Raw genomic sequence first — 23,210 nt, 5'->3', positions numbered from 1 at the left:
GGCCTTATGCCTATAGTTTTCATTGGTTTTATCCTGAATTCCCTCCCCCTTGGCCTAGCCCAAATAAGTGCAGGAGGCTTCCAGGGTACTTATGCTTTTAGACTTAGAGCTTTGCTGTCCAAAGGAGTAATAGTGTAGGAATGAAATCATTAATTTGATCTTTATTACTTAGTGCTATGACTGGTAAGTAAGTAGCTATTTCCCTTTCCATTGGCCTTATTTTTCTCTTGCAGTTATGTTTTCAAAATTAGGTATAAAAATCCAGCATTAACCGAGTCGGTGTTTATTATTATTTTAAGGATTGTTTTAATGTGGTATTCAACATGAGAATATTGTATAAACTAGCATCAAGTGATTTTCACTGACATTTATGAATGAGGTTAGCACTTTAATCAAATGAGGATATTAAGAGCTGGACTTAAAATCCCATTTAGATTCTGATTTTGTTTAGTATAATTTTTCAAGCCAAATAACTTGTATTTTTAAGGATTCTAAATCAACAACCAGATATTAAAGTCGGAAACTTTTTCAAATGCCTTGTCAAAAGTCTTTAAGATTATTTATGGAAATATTTAGTAATGTAGTTTTAGGGCTTTGGTAAATTTTGTATTGCTTTGATTACATTTAAAAAAGACTTAGTGTCAAAACATAACCAACTAAAATTTTAAGCAAAAGCATACTTTGAGTAAGAGAGAGAACTTGTATTACCATAACTGAAAATTTTTTATGTCTTCTGTAAAAACACGTAGATCATTAGAGGACAATGTCAGCAAGATAAAGACATACTACTAATATAAACAGTTAAATGTTCTGAACTAAACGTGGTACACTCAGGATAAAATTAGAGTCAAAAGTTAAACAAAATATCGCAAGTAACTTAAAAAATATGTAACCTAGAGGTTAACATAAGCTATTCTGAAATGAACATATAAAATGCACAGAATGCGTAGAGCTAAAGGTGAGTCTTACAGGCATTTAAAAAATTTATTTTGTTTCACTCAAGGGGAAAAAAAATGTAGTTCAGCATAATCTTTTCCATAATAGGAAATAAAGCTTGAAGGGCAAAAGTGCAGTGACTCTGATGCAGAAAACTTACACCTGTACCTTTTCATCATCTGAGTTAACAATCTATAACCCAGCAAGAAAGCTGCTTAAGTTTTGTCATTGACCAAATCAGGACAATTTTCCTGGCATGAAAAGCAATCCAATGAATGCCAAAATCCTCTTTACTGGGAGCCAGGAGACTTTGTTTCAAGTTCCAGTGCCGCCAGTGGCCATGTGACTTTGAGTAAATTGTCCCCCTTCCTGAGTTTTAATTTCTTTGTTATGTGCAGAGATGATAACTTTTGCCCTGACACCTTGAATTATGAGAATCAGATGAAAATTCTTGCACACACTGGTGAAATGAAAACATGAATGAAGATGTATACAGGCATTTGGTACACTGCGAAACCCTAAATGTGAGTGAATTATCAATTATTCTATTCTAAGCTTATGATCTGATGTGAGGAAAAAAAATTTTAATAGAAAGAAAGCCTGGTTAAAATATTTTGTTGTTTGCATGCAGGTTGTTTTTATCCATAAATAAAGGCAACAGCAGTGAGTTAGGCCGGCTGTCACCTACTGGATGGCATTTGATGAGTGTACTTCCTTTTGTTTTCCTAAAATAAAGTACCTTGTGGCCAAAGCTTCAAGACTGGGTAGGTATTCCTTGCCTTGATAGAATATGTGGCCTTGAAGGAGCCACTTCACTGTGCTAGATTTTAGTTCACTTTGGTAAAAAGTAAAGGTATAATAATACCCATCTTTCCCATCTCCTCACTGTCCAATATAGGGGCTTTCGAAGAAAGAAAGGACCACACAGAATTGTGGGGAGCATGGAGGTAGACTCTGTCCAGGCTCAAGAGTTTCGCAACCTGGGGAGTGCAACATAATTCCAGAGCAGAGACATGTGGATGGGAGTTGATTTGGGGCTCCCAGTGGACAGGTTATCATAAATCATGGTGGAGATTGGAGAAGCAATCTCTCCCTCCTCTTCTTCCCTCAAGAGATCTAGGCTCTTTATATCTTTTTGTTCCTTCACTTGCCCTTCCTGGATCTTATGGCATTTACTGGGCTGGCTTCAAGTTTGGTTTTGGCCGGTCAATTTTGTGTGATGTCACTGCCAGAAGGGACAGGGGTGAGGTAGGTGACCAACCACCCCCTGTACCCATGGGTTCCCGGCATGAAAATTTTTCGGTTTTAAAACCAAGAAAGTCCCAGGCAAGCCGGGACCAGTTGGCCATCCTAGGAGGGAGGGAAAGAGGAAATGTAGTATTCCAAACTCAGCATGGAATATTTACACAAAAACCAACCCTTTTACACTGAAAGATTAACCTTCTTTTAGCATATTTCCTATGACCTTCAAAGAAACTCTGTCTTTTTGTTTGCTTTGAGAAATATGTGTTTTAAAACCCTGTAATAAATCCCTCTCAGCTTAAACCAGCTAGAGCAGATATGATTCTCACAACTGCAGCCTCCCTGACTCAGCACCATGTGGTGTACTGATGCTAAAGACAATCCTCATAGAGGCTAAAAATTGCCTTTTATTTTTATTTTTTAAAAATTATTGAAGTTACTTTACAATGTTGTGTTAGTTTCAGGTATACAGCAAAGTGAATCAGTTATACATATACACATGTCTATTCTTTTTCAGATTCTTTTTCCATATAGGTTATTACTCTATATATTGAGTAGAATTCTCTGTGCTATACAGTAGGTCCTTGTTATTTACTGATTTTTGTATATGGTAGTATGTACATGGCACTTCCAAACTCCTAATTTATTCCTACCACCTTTGGTAACCATAAGTTTGGTTTCAAAATCTTTGAGTCTGTTTCTGTTTTCTGAATAAGTTCTTTTGTGTCATTTAAAATTAGATTCCACATACTAGTGATCTTATATGATATTTGTCTGTCTCTGTCTGACTTACTTCACCTAGTATGATAATCTCTAGTTGCATCCATGTTGCTGCAAATGACATCATTACATTCTTTTTTATGGCTGTGTAGTATTCTATCATTTATATGTACCACATCTTCTTTTATTTTATTTTATTATTATTATTATTATTTGCTATTTCTTGGGCCACTCCCATGGCATATGGAGGTTCCCAGGCTAGGGGTCGAATCGGAGCTGTAGCCACCGGCCTATGCCAGAGCCACAGCAACGCAGGATCCGAGCTGCGTCTGCAACCTACACCACAGCTCACGGCAACGCCAGATCGTTAACCCACTGAGCAAGGGCAGGGACCGAACCCGCAACCTCATGGTTCCTAGTCGGATTCGTTAACCACTGCGCCACCACGGGAACTCTTTCTTTTTTTTTATTTAAAAAAATTTTTTTTTCCCGCTGTACAGCATGGGGATCAAGTTACTCTTACATGTATACATTTTTTTCCCCACCCTTTGTTCTGTTGCAATATGAGTATCTAGACATAGTTCTCAATGCTACTCAGCAGGATCTCCTTGTAAATCTATTCTAAGTTGTATCTGATAACCCCAAGCTCCTGATCCCTCCCACTCCCTCCCTCTCCTGTTGGACAGCCACAAGTCTATTCTCCAAGTCCATGATTTTCTCTTCCGTGGAGATGTTCATTTGTGCTGTATATTAGATTCCAGCTATAAGTGATATCATATGGTATATGTCTTTGTCTTTCTGACGTATTTCACTCAGTATGAGAGTCTCTAGTTCCATCCATGTTGCTGCAAATGGCAATATGTCATTCTTTTTTATGGCTGAGTAGTATTCCATTGTGTATATGTACCACATCTTCTTAATCTATATGTACCACATCTTCTTAATCCATTCATCCATTGATGGACATTCAGCTTGCTTTCATGTGTTGGTAAATAGTGCTGCAATGAACACTGGGGTGCATGTACCTTTTCAAATGATGATTTTCTCTGGATATATGCCCAGGAATGGGATTGCTGTATCATATGGTAATTCTATTTTTAGTTTCTAAAGGAACCTCCATGTTGTTTTCCATAGTAGTTGCACCAATTTACATTCCCACCAACAGTGAAGGAGGATTCCCTTTTCTCCACATCCTCTCCAGCATCTGCTGTTTGTTGACTTGTTAATCATGGCCACTCTAATTGGTGTGAGGTGGTAATTCACTGTAGTTTTGATTTGCATTTCTCTAATAATTAGTGATGTTGAGCATTGTTTCATGTGCCTGCTGGCCATCTGTATGTTGTCTTTGGAGAAACGTCTGTTTAGGTTTTCTGCTTATTTTTCAATTGGTTGTTTATTTTTTGTTGTTATTGAGTTGTATGAGTTGTTTGCATATTTTGGAGATTAAATATTTGTTGGTTGAGTCATTTGCAAAAGGTTTTCAGGTCACTTTTAGAGAAATTGTCTCTGAGGGGTTTTTGGATTTTTTTCAGGCCAGTAATTTCCCCTTTTCTTTAGGTAGTGACATCCTAATCCTCTTTTGGAAAGTCACCCCTTCCCTACTCTTTGTCTGGGTCAGGCTGGAGACAAACAACTTTCTATTTCCAGCCACAGTGATTGTCCAGGCATTGACATATGACTGGACTCTGCTAATGAGGATTATTTCTTGAGAATTTTGCTTGAGCTGCAGAGAAGATGTTGGTTTGTTTTTGTTCTGTATAAGACCATAGGGACAACTTAAACTCCAGACTCACCTGTAGATACATATCTTACTTGAGAATGAAACCAGCAAAGAAAGGAGAGTTGCAGGGGACAGAAAGGGACTATGGGCTTCTCATCTTGTTGGAACATCTGGATCTGCTTACACATGAAATGACTTTGCAGTTATAGGTGTGATAATACTCTGTTTTGTTCAAATGGGTTGGAGTTGTGTTTGTGTCACTAGATACCTAAAGAGTACTGAATACTTCAACATGGTATGACAAAATGTAAATTTATAAAAAAGGTACATTGGGGGTATAATTGCCATAAAATGATTCACTTCATTAAATACTTAATTTGATTGTATTCACTGTATAATTCATTTTTATTTTTATTCATTTATTTAGTCTTTTTTTTTTTTTTTTAGGGCTGCACCCGCAGCACATGGAGGTTCCCACGCTAGGGGTCTAATTGGAACTGTAGCGCCGGCCAATGCCAACGGCATGGCAATATCAGATCCGAGCCGTGTTTGTGACCCACACCACAGCTCACGGCAATGCCAGATCCCCAACCCACCAAGCAAAGCCAGGGATAGAACCTGCAACCTTATGATTCCCAGTTGGATTCATTTCCACCGTGCCATGATGGGAACTCCCATAAAATTCATTATTAAAATGTTTGTTTGGCCTATATACTTTCAGGAACACATATAATGCTTAAAGTGAAGGAAATTTGGTAGAGCTCTTTCTCTTAGCCTGACCCTATTAATTAACCAGCATGGTGCCTTAAGCACAACGACTGAAACTCTTTGTTATTCATTTGTCTTATCTGATAAATGTAGATTGTAAGGGCAACCCAACTCAGATAGTAATTGTATGTAGATGATGAAGCAGCTAGAACAAAGGTCTTGTACCTGACTGAGAGTTGGCTCTTATTGATAAGAAATAAACCGTTGCTCATTCATTCCTTTTTCTATCACATTTACAATTAATTTAATATAAGAGTTTTCAGGCAGTTTAGACAAAAACAGGCAGTGTCACAAATGTGTAAGCAAATATATAAAACACTTGAGCATAAAAAAGCAGTTATGTAAATAAAGTAGATAGAGGAGAAATACTGAAGAGTTAGAATAGGGAAAAGATAAGTATTATTATTACATGCCCAGGTTATGTCTAATTTTTGTTCCTTGAAATATTTTATTTATTTATCAATTTTTCATAAAAAGATAAATGTGTATGACACAGAGGTATGCATCAGTAAGTCAATTTAAAAAGTCTTGGTTAAACACTGCTTGATAATAATAAACAATCTCATAATAAACAGTGTCATAAACAGCACAATACTTCACCACCTTTGCTTTCTAAAAGGACACAAAAGGCTAAAATTGGGTCATATATCCAATGTGAAATATAGGGTATTTCAATTAAGATTCAAGTTGACTTTTTAAAGTGTTGTTCAAGTCAAATGCTACCCCATGTCAATTGCTTCCAGCTGCCGAATGAGTTTGTAAAGTTATAGGGCATTACAACAACATTGTCTGCAATACGTCTTAATTTCACTTTTGAAACATAGAAGATAAATCACAATGTACATAAAAGGGTATCCCAATAATAATGTGATAAATAAAGCATAAAAATAATAACAAATAAGTCTCTACTCCCCTCTCTTCTTGTAGCAAGCTGTGTGGAACAAAGACTAAAATGTGTATGTTAATTTTTATGGGCAAACTATCAGTTACTTCCAATGTTAATCTTTTCTTACATTTTTCATAGTAGACAATTTGCATCTATTTAGTACGTGTTGACTCACTCTTTCTTTCTTTCTTTCTTTCTTTCTTTCTTTCTTTCTTTCTTTCTTTTTCTTGGAAAAGAATGGGACATTCTTTCTTTCATTTTCTTGGAAAAGAATGGGACATTGTTGTATTTCAAACCAAGAAATGTGACAGTTTAATTCATGCTAAATCCATTTTAGTGGAATCTCACTGACTCTTATGCCTATGAATGAGGAAAAATGTAGCTGAACTCTTCAGTGGTCAGATATAACCTGTATTGCCTCGTTCTGTAAGTTCTTCAGTCCAAATGAAAACTAAATGGCATTTTGAGACAAGTGTACACATATGAAATCATCTTCCAGAATCCAGTGGTCTGAGATTGGATTGGAAAGAAAGGAGGTTCATTGCTAGCCAAGCGCTTATTCCCCGTTTTTCATTTCTGTTTGTAATTCCTGTCATCTTTGTTTCTTATGCTTTGGCTAAAAAGGGCGAGCCATATTTATTGGAACTAGGTTTCAATAAACATTATGCATTATGGTGAACCAAAGGGTGATTTATTGATAATTTGTCACTTATATTTATGAAAATGTATACCCTAGAGCGCCAGGGCTGGTAAATCATATTCTACAGCTTGAATGTGTTGGTACTCCCCTGTCCCCCCCACCCTCCCTCCTGCCCCATTTACTGCCAAAACACACCATCCACGCTGACTGCCCCGTACACCTCAGGTCCTGGTCATCACGCCCTTAACTCAAAACAAGAAAAAAGAACAACTGTTAGAGATTTATTTTTTTGCTTCAATATGTTTTCAATTTAATTCTCAAGTTGCAGAAATAATAAATTGATAAAATATAATTAGAGGTGTGATGACCATTTAATGAGGCCAGAGAAGGGGCAAGAATGTACATGGAACGATAGATCGAGTGGGTTTTTTCTTTTTCTTATTTAGTTTGTTTATTACGTTACAGCTGTAAAGAAGTTTCACACAGTTTCCAGATGCAGGCAGCTGTTAGTCCTTCAGGAAGGAAACAAAGGTTCCGAGGTCATTTTGAGCCACTTGTTCTGGACCAGTGATGTTTAAGATGACACTTGGCTGAGGTGCAGCCTTGCCATACGCCAGGTTGTCGGGATGGGCATCACTTCCCTGATCTGGCAACCTCTCCAGCCACAGACTGCCCGAGTCTTCCTAATACGTTTATCTCCCATGGTGATGTCAGCAGAACTCAGCAAATCTAATATGCATGCTCAAACAGATTTGCTGGTGCTCTTTCTTTATAAGAATAGGCCCTATATCACTCTTGCAGCTGCTTCCTCCAGATATGTGGGCGGCCTTTGTGTTTCATGTGCCCTCAGACAGGGCTTGGGCAAGGAACAAAACACCCACCTATCTCTCTGCGAACTATTTCTCTGGGGGTTTTTGTTTGTTTTTTATTCACCAAAATCTAATTCCAGTTGTGTGTCCCCCTGCCTCCACCCCACCCCCCCAGGTGACTATAACCATATCTCTTTCCTTTTGGCCAAATCTTTTGGACAGAAAATATTTACAGCAGGAAAATAATGCGGATTTTTTCTTTTTTGGAGGAATAATTGAAATAAATATGATTTTAAAAAACAACTTAGGCAAAAAATATGCTTAAATGTAATGCTCTAGGGCTAAGGAATCCCTCATGAAAATGTGTGTATGTTTCACAGAAGTCTGCAAAAATCATGTTATATATGCTATGATATCTCGAGTTTTAACTCTCTGGTAACTAACCACTGTTTTTCAGGTTGACTGTGTTTTTTACTATTTGGTGGCAAATAAATAATGAAAAGATGAAGAAACAGGCATAATCAAGTGTAGTTGCAGATTTAGTTCACATTGTCTCTAGTGCAAATCTTTATTTCTGTAAGGGAGAAACACTGATTGAATTTGCAATCTATAACTACAGTGTCAAGATAGCTGGATGCTTACTAAGTGAAAGATGGAGAACTTATTTCTCATCATGAATTTAAGGTAATTTATTCCCCCACTTTCTCATTGACATATGAGCATGTACCAGTGAAAACGATTTCTAAATGAGGTTCAACTTCATTTATTTTTAAGCATGATGGTGTTGCAGCAACTTTAGGGGCCACCTTTAATATATAACTAACTTTACATAGCTAAGTTATATATAATTTTATATAACTTTCTAATTTTAAATCATGAAACATCATGTGCTTGTGTTACATCATAGGATTGCTTATTTTTTGTATCTTTTGAGAAGCGTAAATGTTGATTATATAATAATTAAAGTTCTCATTCTGAACTCAGAGCACTCTTTTTGTTCAAAGCCATCATCAACTATGCCTCTTTTGCTCTAATTGCAAAGTATAGTCTCAAATTATCTTGTCCTTTGTTGAGCTGAAAGACAGGACCCTTTTAGTTTGTGTTAAGGACTAATTAAAAAATATAGGGTAGATGCTGTGCACCAACTTATACTGTGCTGTTTCTCACTTATATCTTGATAAAACTGGAAGGAAAAAGAAGTACTGATGTTACAAGTGTTTGTTTTATAGTGGTTTGAATAAAAGGTTAATTGTGTACTGATCTTACCCTTGCAAAGATCTCAAAGTGTAAATTCTCATATAATTTGGCATTAGGCCTATAAAATTCTTGGTGTCCTCATTTTATAAATTTATAAATTGATATTTGGAGATTTAATATAAACTGACACAAGTCACCTTGCAGCCACATGTAATGATAGTTTTATACTGATGATTTTTTTGATATACGTTAAAAAATTAAATTTTAAGACTACCCACTTAAAAATTCCACATTTTAAGTAATAGTGAAGGAAAGCATTTTTCAAATCTCCTGATTCTATATTCTATGTAATTAGAATTTATGAAAATAGGAATTAAAGAATATAACTTCAAATAGATATCTTTGGTTGCTTCTTTTATTAAATTTATTTTTAATAACTTAATGAATTTTACTACATTTATAGGTGTACAACAATCATCACAACCAAATTTTATAGCATTTCCATCCCAAACCCTCAGTGCACCTGATATTGTACTTCATTAACTTTCTTTTCAAATGTGTTCATTGCCAAACTCCTCTGGTTAAGACAAATTAATGTGATAGTCCCTTTGACTTGAAAAACAATTCTATGTTCTATTAGTTATAGGTACTGTTAAAGTGGTTATTTTTTACCTCGAGAATGTAAGAATAAGATGCCTTATTTGGCTCTGCAGTGATATTTTCAGTTTCCTGAGTTCATGTCTTTTTAAGGGATTTCATTTTTTTGAATGTTGCACTTGGTTGTCTCAGCTTTCTATGAGAAAACAGGTCCTTTTCGTTGGTTACTGAGGAGAAATCAGATAGACTCTGTAACAGCAGGACTAGAGTATAGACATCTAAAGTTAAGGGAGCTTTCACTCACTGCCTTCCCGCCCACACACTAAAGTCAGATATGGGTGGATACATACATTTATACAGCCTGGATTTGTACTTTTTCTTAGCGCATGTGAGGAGGTTCTGTTCATAACCACATTTTCTGATCAGTTATATCACAGGGTACGTGGATGTCCTTGGCTTTGTAATTCATTCTCTGAAACCAGCTTTGCTCATTGTACTTGGGTCCAAAGTGCTTTCTGGTACAAACATCCATTTAGGGGAACACCCTTCTGAGAACTATTCACTTCCTGTATCATGTTCCACTAAAGCTGCGGGGCAGTCTTGGAGAATCTCTTGAGAAAGAGAGAATCACAATAATTAAAACTGGGGTTCATTAAATTCAGAGAATCATGGTGGAAGCAGCCCCTCAGAAAGGAGTCCCCAGGTCTCTTACTGCTTCAGATGGAAGGCAGTATAAGATCAGTTGGAGAACTCAGGACCCCTGCTCCTGAAAGCACTTGAACCTTTAGGGTCATCAGATAAAACATCAGACTGACCAGCTTTTCTTCTCCATTCCCCACAAAGCAACGCCTGAATTATTTTTATTGAGTCCATATCGTCATCCAAGGGACCCTAAATTGCGGCCTTTTACAATTTATGCTCTTGAGATAGGAAAATTTTTCTTTTCAGGTTCGGTTAACTCATACTGTAAATTACCAACAATAGTAGTAACCACAAATGTTTATTGTGCTGTTTGTTCCCAAGGCACAGAACTGGGCAATATGTAGTTAATACTTCCAGTAATCTCCTGATGTGGGTGCTATTATTATCCCCGTTCTATAGACGAGGAATCAAGCAGAGAGAGGCTTAAAATCTTGTCCCGATTCACACAGTTTTCTGGTAGGCAAGTTACTTCCAGGATGGCCCCCAAGGTTCCCTCTTCCTAATAGACACACCTTGCTGGTGTCCACACCCCCCTCCCCTAACTCCCTCCCCGACCCCGTCCCTTGATGTGAGCAGGACTTGTGACTCCGACAGGCTATCACTTGCAAAGTTTAGGGAAGGTATGTGGCGGGAAGGATTTTGCAGATGTATTGAGGTCCCTAACTGGCTAGGTGCCAGTAAATCTGAAAGGAGGTTCTCTTGGGGGGACTGACTTCAGATGAGCTTAGCAGGGGCTGGGCCCCTCCTGAAGGCAGGCAATGGAGGGAGGGTCTGTGGAGGAGCATATAGCAAAGATTTAACCAGGGTCTCTAGATGCTGAGACCATTCCCTGTCACCAGGAAACCCAAGCCTCAGTCCAACAGCCACAAGGATCAAAACACTGCCAGGACAGGGACTGAGCTTCAAGTGAGAACCTAGCACTGACTGAGATCCTGACATCAGCCTTGTGAGACCCTGAGCAGAGGGGCCAACCAAACCATCTGTGCCCAGACTTCTGACCTAGAGTTCTGTGAGATTAAAAGATGACTATTTTGGGCTGCCTAGTTTGTGTGATTTACTGTGTGCCAGAGAAAACGAATATAAGTATTAACTGGCAAAGCCAAAATTGTAACTCAAGTCCAACCCAGAGCCTCTATGCCTTTTCACAGGGACAAGTAGTATTTTACTCCATGTCACACTTATTCTCTGAGTAGTACCTGTTCTAAAACTGCTTCTTTAGCTCTGGGTTCAAGATTAAAGGTAGGCAAAATACTACGCAAAGCTAATTGTTGGACTTTGAGTTCCTGGCACAGGCTGATGTGGTGAGGAAGAGCAGGACTGGAGAATTTGTGGATACTCCCATGCTGGTGTCAACTGTATGCTGCTAATATCAGTCCTAATACCTTATGATAAAGTCACTGCATCTGTAGAATCCTGTGCGAACCATAGCTCTTAGCACAAGCTTTGGTTTTTCAATGAACAACATCTTCAATTTTGTCCCCGCGTATTTCTTTAGAAAATATGGGGTTAGTCAGACCTAATTTTATCCCTACTACAGAAAATAAAGATTCCATGAGAGAAAGGGCTGGAATGCAGGCAAGAAAGCTGAGGTTCTGACAGGACTCCAATAGGGCTGAGTTGTGTGGGGTCATGAGATAACAATCCACTGTGGTTTTCAGGACTCTGAGAGCGCTGGGAACCTGTGCTTTGCCTAGTTAGTGATAGCAAAACAAATTCTCTGGGTAATATAGCAGAAGGAGAGCAGGCATGGCTGCATCAGGGTGTTCAGACGGAGGAGTCAGATACAGATTTCCATACGCCCCAGCAAGATATGGAATCCCCCCCCCCCCCGCCCCACCAATTCTTACACACTCGAGAGAAACAGACATTTCTGAGACAGATCTTGGGTGATATTTGGAGACTGGGCTGTGGTCTGTGTGAATTAGGAACTAGAAACCAGATGAGAGTGAAGTGCCTTCACACATGTCAATATGGGCAGATGAAGTATAGACCCCAGACACTTTGCACCTCTCCCCTACAAATGGCATTTCTCTGGCATCCTGGAGGCCCCTGGAGCTTAGACACAATTCTAGGAATTGGGTGAAAGGGAGAGATCTTAAAATTATATACACTTATAGTTACAATTATATATGTGTTATAGATAAAGCTGTATATATAAAATAATATATATAGTCTAGCTTTGTTATAATAGCTGTGTATTAGGGTTATATATAACAATGTATTTTCCTCCATCCAGTGGGATAGGAGCTGAAATTAGAAATGATGTGATACAACAACAAGGAAAATTATACTTCCTGAAAAACCTAGGTTTGGGGCTGTTATTTGGGTAACTCTCCCATTTCATTAGTAACTATAAATTGGTATCAGCTCTGTCATATTAATCGCCATCAACACCATGCATATTGGAAACTGGAGCCCACCAAAGCTGTGATCTGTCCAAGGTCATGCAATAAATTAGCGGCTAGCACCTCGCTAGACTCTATTCTCCTGGTCTTTGCTAGAGCTTGGGTTGGAATAACACGTACCTCAGATATCCAGAACACCGAAGGCTCAGCCTCCCTTTATCTCAGGTTTGCAGAATGTCACTCCTGGTTTATATGTCTCCTGAGGCCACTTCCTCCAGGGAAACCCACTGCTGAAGAGCGATGGATGAACAGTTGGAATTGCCAAGCTTTGAGGGGTGGTGTCCTGAGAATAAAGGCTTATGACGTGATGCTAATAAAACTCGGTGAACCCGGAGCAGTGTTCCGAGGAGTCTTGGAGAAAGATGGCTGAAGTATGTTTAACTTGAGTAGAAAAGCCAGTCTGCAAAAATACACTAGTTCCTGAAGCCTTAAGCATTTCATGACGGGCTGGGAGCACATGTTTGTTCCAACATCCCTCTCCCAGACCCTGGGATGTTAAAATACCATTTAGATCCTTGAAGTAAGCTGATATTTTCACCTCATAAAAATACCTCTGCGTGTTCACCTGAGAAGAAAAAAAAATGTGACATTTTCTGGTGACTTTCATGAAGAATCCCAGTACTCTTTTCCAAGAGGAAGAAATAGAAAAGTCCTCATTTCCAGATGCTTGGAGATGGGAGGGAGGAAATTAGTATCTGTAATTCTTAGAATGGCCTATTATTTTAAGAAAAGCATGAAACACTATGTGTACATATATGTACATAGGGACAGGTATGTCAACCTTCTTCCACAATAACTTGAAAGACTTAAAATTTTTCTTTTTTTTTTGATTCCTGTTCTGCCTGGCGGATATCGGAATGCAAAGATTTCAGCAGGAACTGGATTCGTTCTTAGGTACCAATTAACTATCCTGAACTTCCTCTATGTCTGTTCTCTGATTTTAAACCCAGTGAAAGCTGTGAGCTTTGAAGCGTGCGTGCGGGACATCCCTATTTTGTCATTGCTGGAAGTTATGAAAAAGCCATGCCGTCTAATTTGCTGTTCTCTCTCCTCTCTCGAAATGAATATTTGAAATTTGAAAGCCCAACATGAGCACCGACTATTTGGAATGCTTTATGGCCCTTCAGCTGTCGTGTCGTGCCAGTTTGTTTTCCACTCCCTTCCACGTCTCATGATGCTAAGTGCCCAGTGAAGGCCCGTAGAGGTTTCACTGTAATCCACCTTTATCCATTAACAGACACTCAATCACCAAAGTGCTTACTAGTCTAAACATATTTATCCAACCAAATCACACTTTACAATGCAAATCTGCCAATCAGACCCCAGCTATTAACAAGAAACTGCTTTAAGGGGATTTTGGCATTTGGGCTGTGAAGAGCCTGCTTACCTCCAACAAACCACTAAACCAAATGAACATAGCTGTATCCTCATAAAAGAAACCAGATATCCTGTTGTGAAAATGGAGCACTTGGTGGCACAGGCCCCCTTTGATGGCTCGCAGTGTGGCAGACAGGGCTTCAGACTTCCAATCTGGCCACCACAAAGTCATTACGAACCTCCACCGTGCGGCTTTTGATAACTTTAAAAGCAAAATAAAAACAGAGTGTTGGGGTAACTCAGTAAGCCGAGAACGTGTTCGGTTACTATTATAATTGCCGTAAGTGCTGTAATTGTTGGATAAGGCTCCTTAATTCTAATTGCTCCTTCAACCAAGATCATGTTGTAAAAGTGCTGGCCTTAGCCAAAAATAAAATCCAAGAGACACAAATGTGGTAGTAATAATAATTCTTTTTATTGGCCTGGCAGAGAGGAAAAGAACAGAGCTTTAAAAACTTCAAAGTTCTGACAAAAAAAAAAAAAAAAATCGGAATTGGAGGAACTCATATATTCTTTGCTCCATTATTAGACCAATACTTACTAAGTGCCATCACCACAAGGTAAGAGTTTGACAACACCTCTTTTCTAGTCTGCGGGAAAGTTAACGCCATCCATTTGCCACACTAATTTAAGATTTCTGTCACAAACTGCGTAACACAGCCCTAAATATCCTCCCTCAGAATTCTTAATCGCCCCAGACTTATTGGTATTATACCTCCTTTAAATACCAATATTTTAAGGCAGTTTTGACACTTGGTAGGGTTTGAGGTAATTTTTTCCCCCCACTTACCAGCAAGAGAAGAAAGGTAGAATTTACTCTGAGTTAAGCTACAGACACAAAGTAAATAGGAATTCGTAAAATAATAGGCCATTATGCTGCACAGAAAAAGAGCACCACTGTATCTCAACTCCACACCTCTGGTACTAAAATGAAATATGAATTTCCAGTCTCTACTGTTTATCAAAAATAATGAGCACTTTCTTATTTTAGTCGACTTTATAGGCACTTCTGGGGAAAGTATTATGGGCTGCTAGAGTGAACTTTGTTTCGGAGGCCTCTCTTCACTCTGGAATCATTTCCAAAGTGAATAAACCACAACGTGCATTTACCCAAAGATCAACCAAGTAAAGACTTCAAGCCAAAGTAAAAATTACATTGTCCTGAAGCAAAATGTCAGCAGTTTGCTAGAAATGTTTTAGAAACATGGGTATGTTCCTGCAAGAGGAATAATAAATACAAATTCTTGTTTCTATATGTGTTTAATCTTTACCTACCCCTCTCATCTCTCATGGTGTAAGAATGGAGTGCTGAAGAGCTGTTAGATGAATCATGACATAATTTGGTGTTGGATTTTTGCTGTAAAATGTATGTAAAAATAGTCTTGATGGCCTACTTAGGTAAAAAAAAAAAAAAAACAAACACTACTGTTTTTGTACATGTGTCAAGAAGTGCAATCCTTTTTTTTTTTTTTTTCTTTTTTGGCCATGTCTTTGGCATTGGGAAGTTCTCGGCACAGGGACTGAACCCGTGCCATAGCAGTGACAACACCAGATCCTTAACCACTAGGCTGCCAGGGAGCTCCAAGAAGTTCAATTCTTTATACATTGAAATAATGATATGAATATTCTACAGTGATATAAATATCCCATTTATGTCAATATGCACTAACTAATGTATTTAAATTACCTGCCTTATATTTATGATAATCGTCTAGGATTTAAATGAGGATGTGATAAATATATTTATGCGCAGGCATGGAGTGGGAAAGATATTGAATAAAATCATGTTGAAGAACAATATTGGAAAGTTTAGCTTTTTGCCTTATAACCAATTTTTTCTAATTTAGTTATCACGGAAGACAGCATTTATAAGCATAATTATAATATTGCTATTTTTCTTACATGATGGCTTTTTTAACTTCAACTTTTTTTTTTTTGTCTTTTTGCCATTTCTTGGGCCGCTCCCACGGCATGTGGAGGTTCCCAGGCTAGGGGTCTAATCGGAGCTGTAGCTGCCAGCCTACACCAGAGCCACAACAACTCCAGATCCGAGCCACCTCTGCAACCAACACCAAGCTCACGGCAATGCCGGATCCTTAACCCACTGAGCGAGGCCAGGGATCGAACCCACAACCTCATGGTTCCTAGTCGGATTCGTTAACCACTGCGCCACGATGGGAACTCCTTCCTGGAGATCTTAATGTGCATCTAATTCCTCCAACTTCAACTTTTTTGATGGGAATATTAACCATTCACTGTTTCATGGTGGGTTTTGAGGCTGTATTTTTCTGGCAACAATATGTATCTATCATCCAAAAAAGCATAGGTAATGCCTCGTCAGTAAAAATATTTAATGATCTGGATGCTATGTTGGAAAGATAGAAGAAGCAGGAAACATATTCTACAGGTGCTCATGATATAGAATTATGAAGAACTGTGTAAACTATTTTCAAGAAATATACAACAGTGGCTGCAGGGTTACTATAAGGGAAAGAGAGGGTACACAGGGAAGATTTCCAACACTGGATTATAAATTCTTCTGGAGAAAATTCCTCCTGTGATTTTTATTAATACCAATCAGTGCCTGATGTTGTAAAGTAGGACATCAATAAATGTGTGTTGTCTAAATGAATATAAAGATTCCAACAAACGATTTTGAGGGAGCGAGACTGTTGGAATCAGAAGGTGAATGTTCCCCCCAGGCCGTGTTAGGATGAAGGTGGCGGGGAAAGCAGAAAAGAAAAGGGGCTGGTGAGTAAGAGGCAACTTTGCATCCTACATGTCCTCCTGGGCTTTATCCCAAGGCGAGGCAGACAGATAGCACACTTTCAAAAAGCTAGATGTTACCCTCGAACAGGTCACTGTTTTAAAGCATCAAAGACCCAGCACTAGTGTTCCTCTGTGGTACGGAAAACAGGATCATCTCTGATGATCAACCTTGGAAAAGACCTCGTTTTGATTTAATTCACTTTCTGGTTGGCATAGGAGTTTCTTCTGCAGTCTTCCCACCACAGATCTAGGAGAGAATTACTTGCTACTGTAGGAGGATGATCAGATGTAAGGTCTCGTTTTATCATCTCACAATCTGGGAGGGAGTTGCTCAGGACTGGAGATGGGAGTCCACTGGGGGAACCCCTCAGCAGTGGGTGATTTGTATTTACATGGCCATCAGTTCTGTGTGTCTAAGTAGACCATTATTGTCACTTCCCAATGGCCTGAAAATGGAAGCAATTGTAGTAGAATTTTAGAAGTTATATTAACTAGTTGTTTTTACTGTCTCCTAGTAGTTCAGAAGATTCCTTCCATCTCCACTGTTCCCATCAGTACCACCTCAAACCTAACTTCGAATTGCTAGTTGGTTGAGTGCTCACGGCCTCAGGGATGTGACAGAGCAAATGTCATTTTGGCTTCAGTTTACAAAAGTCAAAGCCTTAAGAAGGCTGGGGATGGGAGGGATAGTCAAAAACCTCAAAGATTTGGGGAATGAGGGACTGTATTTCTGCACCAGAAAATACTTTTCTGGATGGTGTGTGGGAAGGAAAGGGAAGGAATTGCTGAGAAGAGAGTTTGGCAGGTCTTGGGAGGGGAGTGGGGCCCAGATCTAGTTAGACCCATAGGGGTTTGTAAACTCCATTGACAGATTTGTGAGCCTTGAGAGCAGAGGAGACCCAGAGCTCAAGGGGGCTGCAGGACCCCAGAGGGGCAGGCTGCCCAGTGAGTCTGGTAGGGACATCCAGGACTGCAGATCACCTCCCAGAGGTTCCTGAGGGACATCATGGCAGTACCCTTGTGGTGAGGGGATTCCAGGGCAAGGATGGGGCCCCCTGAGCACCTGAATGGCTGATGAATAGGGACTGGCAGATACCTGACATCAAAGAGCCATGGAACCCCTTCCCAGGCCTTGGCCCCATGGACTCACCTAGAGCTTGACCCTGGAAAATGGCAGGTGGTTTTCTTGGTTGGGATTTGGTTGATGCCATTCAGACAGTGTGGGGAAGCCAGGCCTACATGGTGCTGAGTTAGAGAACGGAAGACATCCAGAATGTTAGTGCTTCCAGCTGCTAATGTGTAGATGGTAATGACACCATTGCCACATCAATAGTGTTTCTAAGACTATGAAACTGGCAAAGAATACTCAGCACCCCCCTCAAAACCCCCGAACAGATCTAGAAATGCAAAGGGTATGAGGTCTGTTTCCCCTTCCTCTCCCACCTGTACATGAATCCCAGTTCTGCTCCATGCAGATGGCAATTGATGAGTATTTTTAACCTTTCAGAGACCATTAGATCATAACAGACATCCTCACTTGAGGTTGAAAACACAGAGGAAAAGAAAATTCTACTGTGCCAGATAAATCTTTATATTAAGATTTGATCCTTATTTTAAAGAAACTGGTGCCTACAGATTTCACCCATCGTGGACTGGCCTCAGCAATAAGAAAATTGCAAAACCTTGACCAAAAGAATTGTGGATTTTTTGTTTTAACATCACACAAGCAGCTCCAATGATATGTGAAAGTTTCAGAAATATCAGGAGAAGGAAGAGGTTAGGTTCATCCAACAGGAGCCATTCAGGGTTGTTCGATGGCTTGAGAAGCTATGTTAAGATTGAAGAAACTGTGGGCTCTGGTTCAAAAGACAATCAAAAGCCAACTGGAATCCCAGCACAGAGAGCATTTCTCCCAGCTGCCTAAATTTGGTCTTTTCTTGGAAGAACTTACTATACCTTTAATCCTTGGAGTTTGGAAATGAGGAAGAGACAACAGGAAGTTTTAAATTGATTCTGCTTACAGTTATAGCAATTAAAGGATTTTTTTCATTCATTTTCTCTTGTAGAAATAATACTTCTATCCATGTAGATATTGATGTTGAAGGAATTGTGCACATATATGGCAGGTAAATTACTTGTAATAGATTTTACAATTATGAATAATAGTAATTTTCATTTATGAAATACAAATTTTTGAAAATGGCTGGATCACTGAAAATAGAAAGCCTCCTCCTTTCATCACACGCTTTATCTTCTTTTATCACCCAAGGCATTAAAATGAAATAAAACAAAAAATTCAATTCTTCAGTTGCACTAGACACATTTCAAGGGCTCCAAAGCCATGTCTGGCTAGAGGTTAATGCTTGAATAATACAGACTTCATCACAGAAAGTGCTATTGGACAGTCCTTCTATAAAGCTAACGGTGATATATCAGGAGGGGAGAAAATCTGAAATATTATTGCCAATTTCATTCTTTATCTATTGTGTAAACACAAAACTTCTGTTAAAAGTGTATTTATAGTAGCACCATGGCTAATATCCTACTAATTTTCCAGTTCTTACTGACTAGCTGACTGACCAACTGAATGAAATTTTTCTGATTTTAACGTAATATAAAATGAACAATGAAAGTAAAATAATGATTTATTCTACTGATTTGAGGTTAATGAGTGTTCTTTTTTATTTTATTTTTTTATAATTTATTTTTTCCCACTGTACAGCAAGGGGATCAAGTTATCCTTACATGTATACATTACAATTACATTTTTTTCCACACCCTTTGTTCTGTTGCAACATGAGTATCTAGACATAGTTCTCAATGCTACTCAGCAGGATCTCCTTGTAAATCTATTAATGAGTGTTCTTGATGTGAAAATTAAAATACCAATGACATGATTATTCTTATTTCAATCTTAGCCTATAGATCCAAACCACATCTCTAAGGAAGAAAACAATTCTGCACCAAAACATTGGTTTGTTTGTTTAATCGCTCATTTCTTCTGTGCTTAAAAAGAATTTGTGGAGAAACCACTGTATATATTTATGTACATTCAGTGCATTTCAAGTGTCATATATTTTATAAATAATCCTAAATACCCTAGTGTACTCATATAAGGAACTCTGAGGTCAAACTTATTTGGAGTTTTAACACTGACTTAGATGAGAGAACCAGTTCATTTTAAAGACTAATCTTGAGGTCCATAATCTCTATCTTTTCCTGTGTTTATTCTTGAAATCCAGCTTTGCTGAAGGTGGTGGAATAATGGCTTACACTAAGGAAGTGAGTCAGTGTCACCATGAAGCAGGATTAAATTCTGGGGACAGTATTGCCTAGTAGGATTCCATATTGTAGTAGTAGAATTCTACAAGTGGAATTCTGTAGGTGGACTTCTACAATTACATATTGTAGAAGTGGAAGGTGAGGCAGAGAAACTAAGTGGGTTATTCTGGAGGAAACCAGTATGAATTCTGGAAATTCAAATATACTCTTAAACTGAAAGCGACTCCTTGAAGATGATTTAAAAAAAATAAGATGTACTTCTTCAGTGGCAGAGGAATCGACATAAAAGGCAATGCCAACATATATCCCTCACTTATGCAAGCAGAGGATTTTTATTTATAAAGGTTTGTTAAGTCTAGGATTTATTTCTAAGTCAGATCTTTTTGAAGGAAACAGCTTTGTTGTTTCTTTGAGAGATGAACGAAATTTTCACTTAAAAAAGATTTTTTTTTTTCCTTTAGGGCCGCACCTATGGCATATGGAAGTTCCCAGGCTAGGGATCAAATTGGAGCTGCAGTTGCCAGCCTATGCCATAGCCACAGCGACACCAGATCTTAGCTGCATCTGTGACCTACACATCAGGTTGTGGCAATGCTGGATCCTTAACCCAATGAGCGAAGCCAGGGATTGAAGCTGCATCCTCAAGGAGACAGTATCAGGTTCTTAACTTGCTGAGCCACAATGGGAACTCTGCCCTTTTTTGATTGAATGCATTTTCATCATTTTGGATTTTTAAAATATATATTCAAAATACAGTAAGCAGCATTTAAATTGATATTGTTGTTCTGGTAACTGCATCATACAAACAAAAGAAGTTGAGCCACATTTTCTGATGGTACAAAATCTCTTTTAAGACCTTTTTCTAATGCCTGATATTCTTCCTTTTCTGGGGCCAAAAGGTTAAAATGAGAACTTGGCAAAAGAAAATATGGTTAAATTTTCCTCTCAAATCTGGAGTTTCATGGAAGTAAAATAAAAGCAGTAATCATTACATTTATTCTTTGGGCTTGCTGATTTTATGAGTGAAGTTATTTTTCTTACCTTCAGTAGCCATTCTTTTTTGTATTCCAGCTGTATTATATACTGTAGCAGGCAGCTACTATGTTCAAATTTATTTTTATAAAATTTTCTAGAGATTGACTCTTCAAAAGCAGTATGAGAAAATTACCTACTCTTTATTTTCTCTGAAATACTCTTTAAGGTTTAGAATAAGAATAAAACTTCACAAGAAGAATTAATATTTTATTATGTAGGCTACCCCCTGGAAAGTCTTAAAAACAGAAGTTATGCATATTCTTAATGAAAGAAATCTCGTAAATAACTTTTTCCTAAAATGAGGTTTTTATGTGTTTTATTCTAAGGCTTAAGTAACTATGCCTTAAGAATTGCATTTGTGGAAGATTTAATGGTAAAAATTAGGCATTTGGAACTGCACTGATTTATTAATCTCTAATCCTGTGCCTGCTGCTTTAGAATAAAATAAAATGTGTATTAATAGAATATACTACTTAGTACATATTTTACGTATTCAGTGTCCTTCCAAATCATTTAATTTTCTCATAAAACTTTGCTATTATTAACCCATTTTACAGACATGTTGGGGATTAAAGCGGTCATTGTTTATTTATTTATTTATTTATTTTTGTCTTTTTAGGGCCACAGCTGCAGCAAATGGAAGTTCCCCAACTAGGGGTCCAATGAGAGCTGCAGCTGCTGGCCCACGCTGCAGCTCAAGGCAATGCCAGATGCTTAGTCCACTTAGCGAGGCCCAGGATGGAACCTGCATCCTCATGGATGCTAGTTGGATTCATTACCACTGATCCACAATGGGAACTCCAAAAGAGGCTATAATTTGCCCAAAGTCATGTAGTTAAAATGTGTCAAGAGTTGAGAGACAAACCCAGAGTGTCTGATTCTAGAGCCTTTGGTCTGAACCACTATATCCTGAGGTCAGAGTATCCTCGATAGACAAGGAAGGAAAAAGACAGAGACAAATTAAGCAACTTGTCCAAAAGGTGGTGCAGGACAGACGGATTCTAGTGTATCCGTCCAACTCCAAACCCAGCTCATTTTGCTATATTGCACCTGGATTAGCAAATCAGATTTAGCAGAGAAAATGTTCTAGACCAGCAGAAGTGAATAAGAACAGGAACAAGGTAGGGAAAGGCCTGCCGGAAAGGCCTCTGTTTGTTTCTCTAAGTATTTCTAAACCTGCCATACAGATGGAGAAGTCAGTTTGTGTCTATGGTGCCTTTCTTTTTAGTGATGCTGAGAACATCCCAGAAGTAGACATCTTTTCCTGTTCCACTTAGGCTTAGATTCTCATTTCAGTAGGAAACCAGTGAAGTATGGAAGAAGGTTTGGGGCCCAGAATTTCTGTTGTTTTCTTAAGTGATTATGGGGTCTCATGTCCTATTTGACATGCAGGGACTTTCTGAGGCAGGCTTGGCTTGGCAGTATCCTTAGGGAGCTTGAGCTGTCACTCTGGGTACCTAGTACCACCCTTCATCAGGAGGCTTGCAGGAAACAGGTGTCTGAAAATTGTGTGACAATGAAGTGGAGGAAAACAAATCTGAAATAAAAACTCCTTCTTTTGTGTGTGTGTCTTTTTAGGGCTGAACCCCTGGCACATGGATGTTCCCAGGCTAGGGGTCTAATCGGAGCCATAGCCATCGGCCTATGTCACAGCCACAGCGACGTTGGATCTGAGCAGCATCTGTGACCTGCACCACAGCTCACGGCAATACCAGATCCTTAACCCACTGGGTGAGGCCAGGGATCTTCATGGATACTAGTTGGGTTTGTTAACCACTGAGCCATGACGGGAACTCCAGAAAAACTCCTTTTTTACTGGAGAATGAGTTTCTGTAATTCTCCAATCTGCTGGAAGTTTAGGACAGCTACTTTAATTTCCAGGCTAATTGCTCAAGAGTTAAAAATGAAAAATGAAAAGGAACATCTGCTGAATTTTGCAACAGACCATGACGAGAAGTACTTTGCAGGTGACAGTGATTTGTTGTCACTTTGTTCAGTTACTAATGAAGCTGATTTCTGACTGGCAGGTTTCACAACAGTTTTGATAGTTCTTCTCATACTTTTCATCCTTAGGGGATAAAGAACAAAGCGGAATATGTCGTAGAGGCACAGAAGTTCTTGGGAA

This window comes from Sus scrofa, chromosome 14 (assembly GCF_054392235.1).
Source record: "Sus scrofa isolate SSC_HxYL_T2T_F1_AM1 chromosome 14, Sscrofa_HxYL_maternal_Yorkshire_Landrace_v2.0, whole genome shotgun sequence".
Taxonomy (NCBI): domain Eukaryota; kingdom Metazoa; phylum Chordata; class Mammalia; order Artiodactyla; family Suidae; genus Sus; species Sus scrofa.
Note: the sequence above shows the minus strand (reverse complement) of the source record.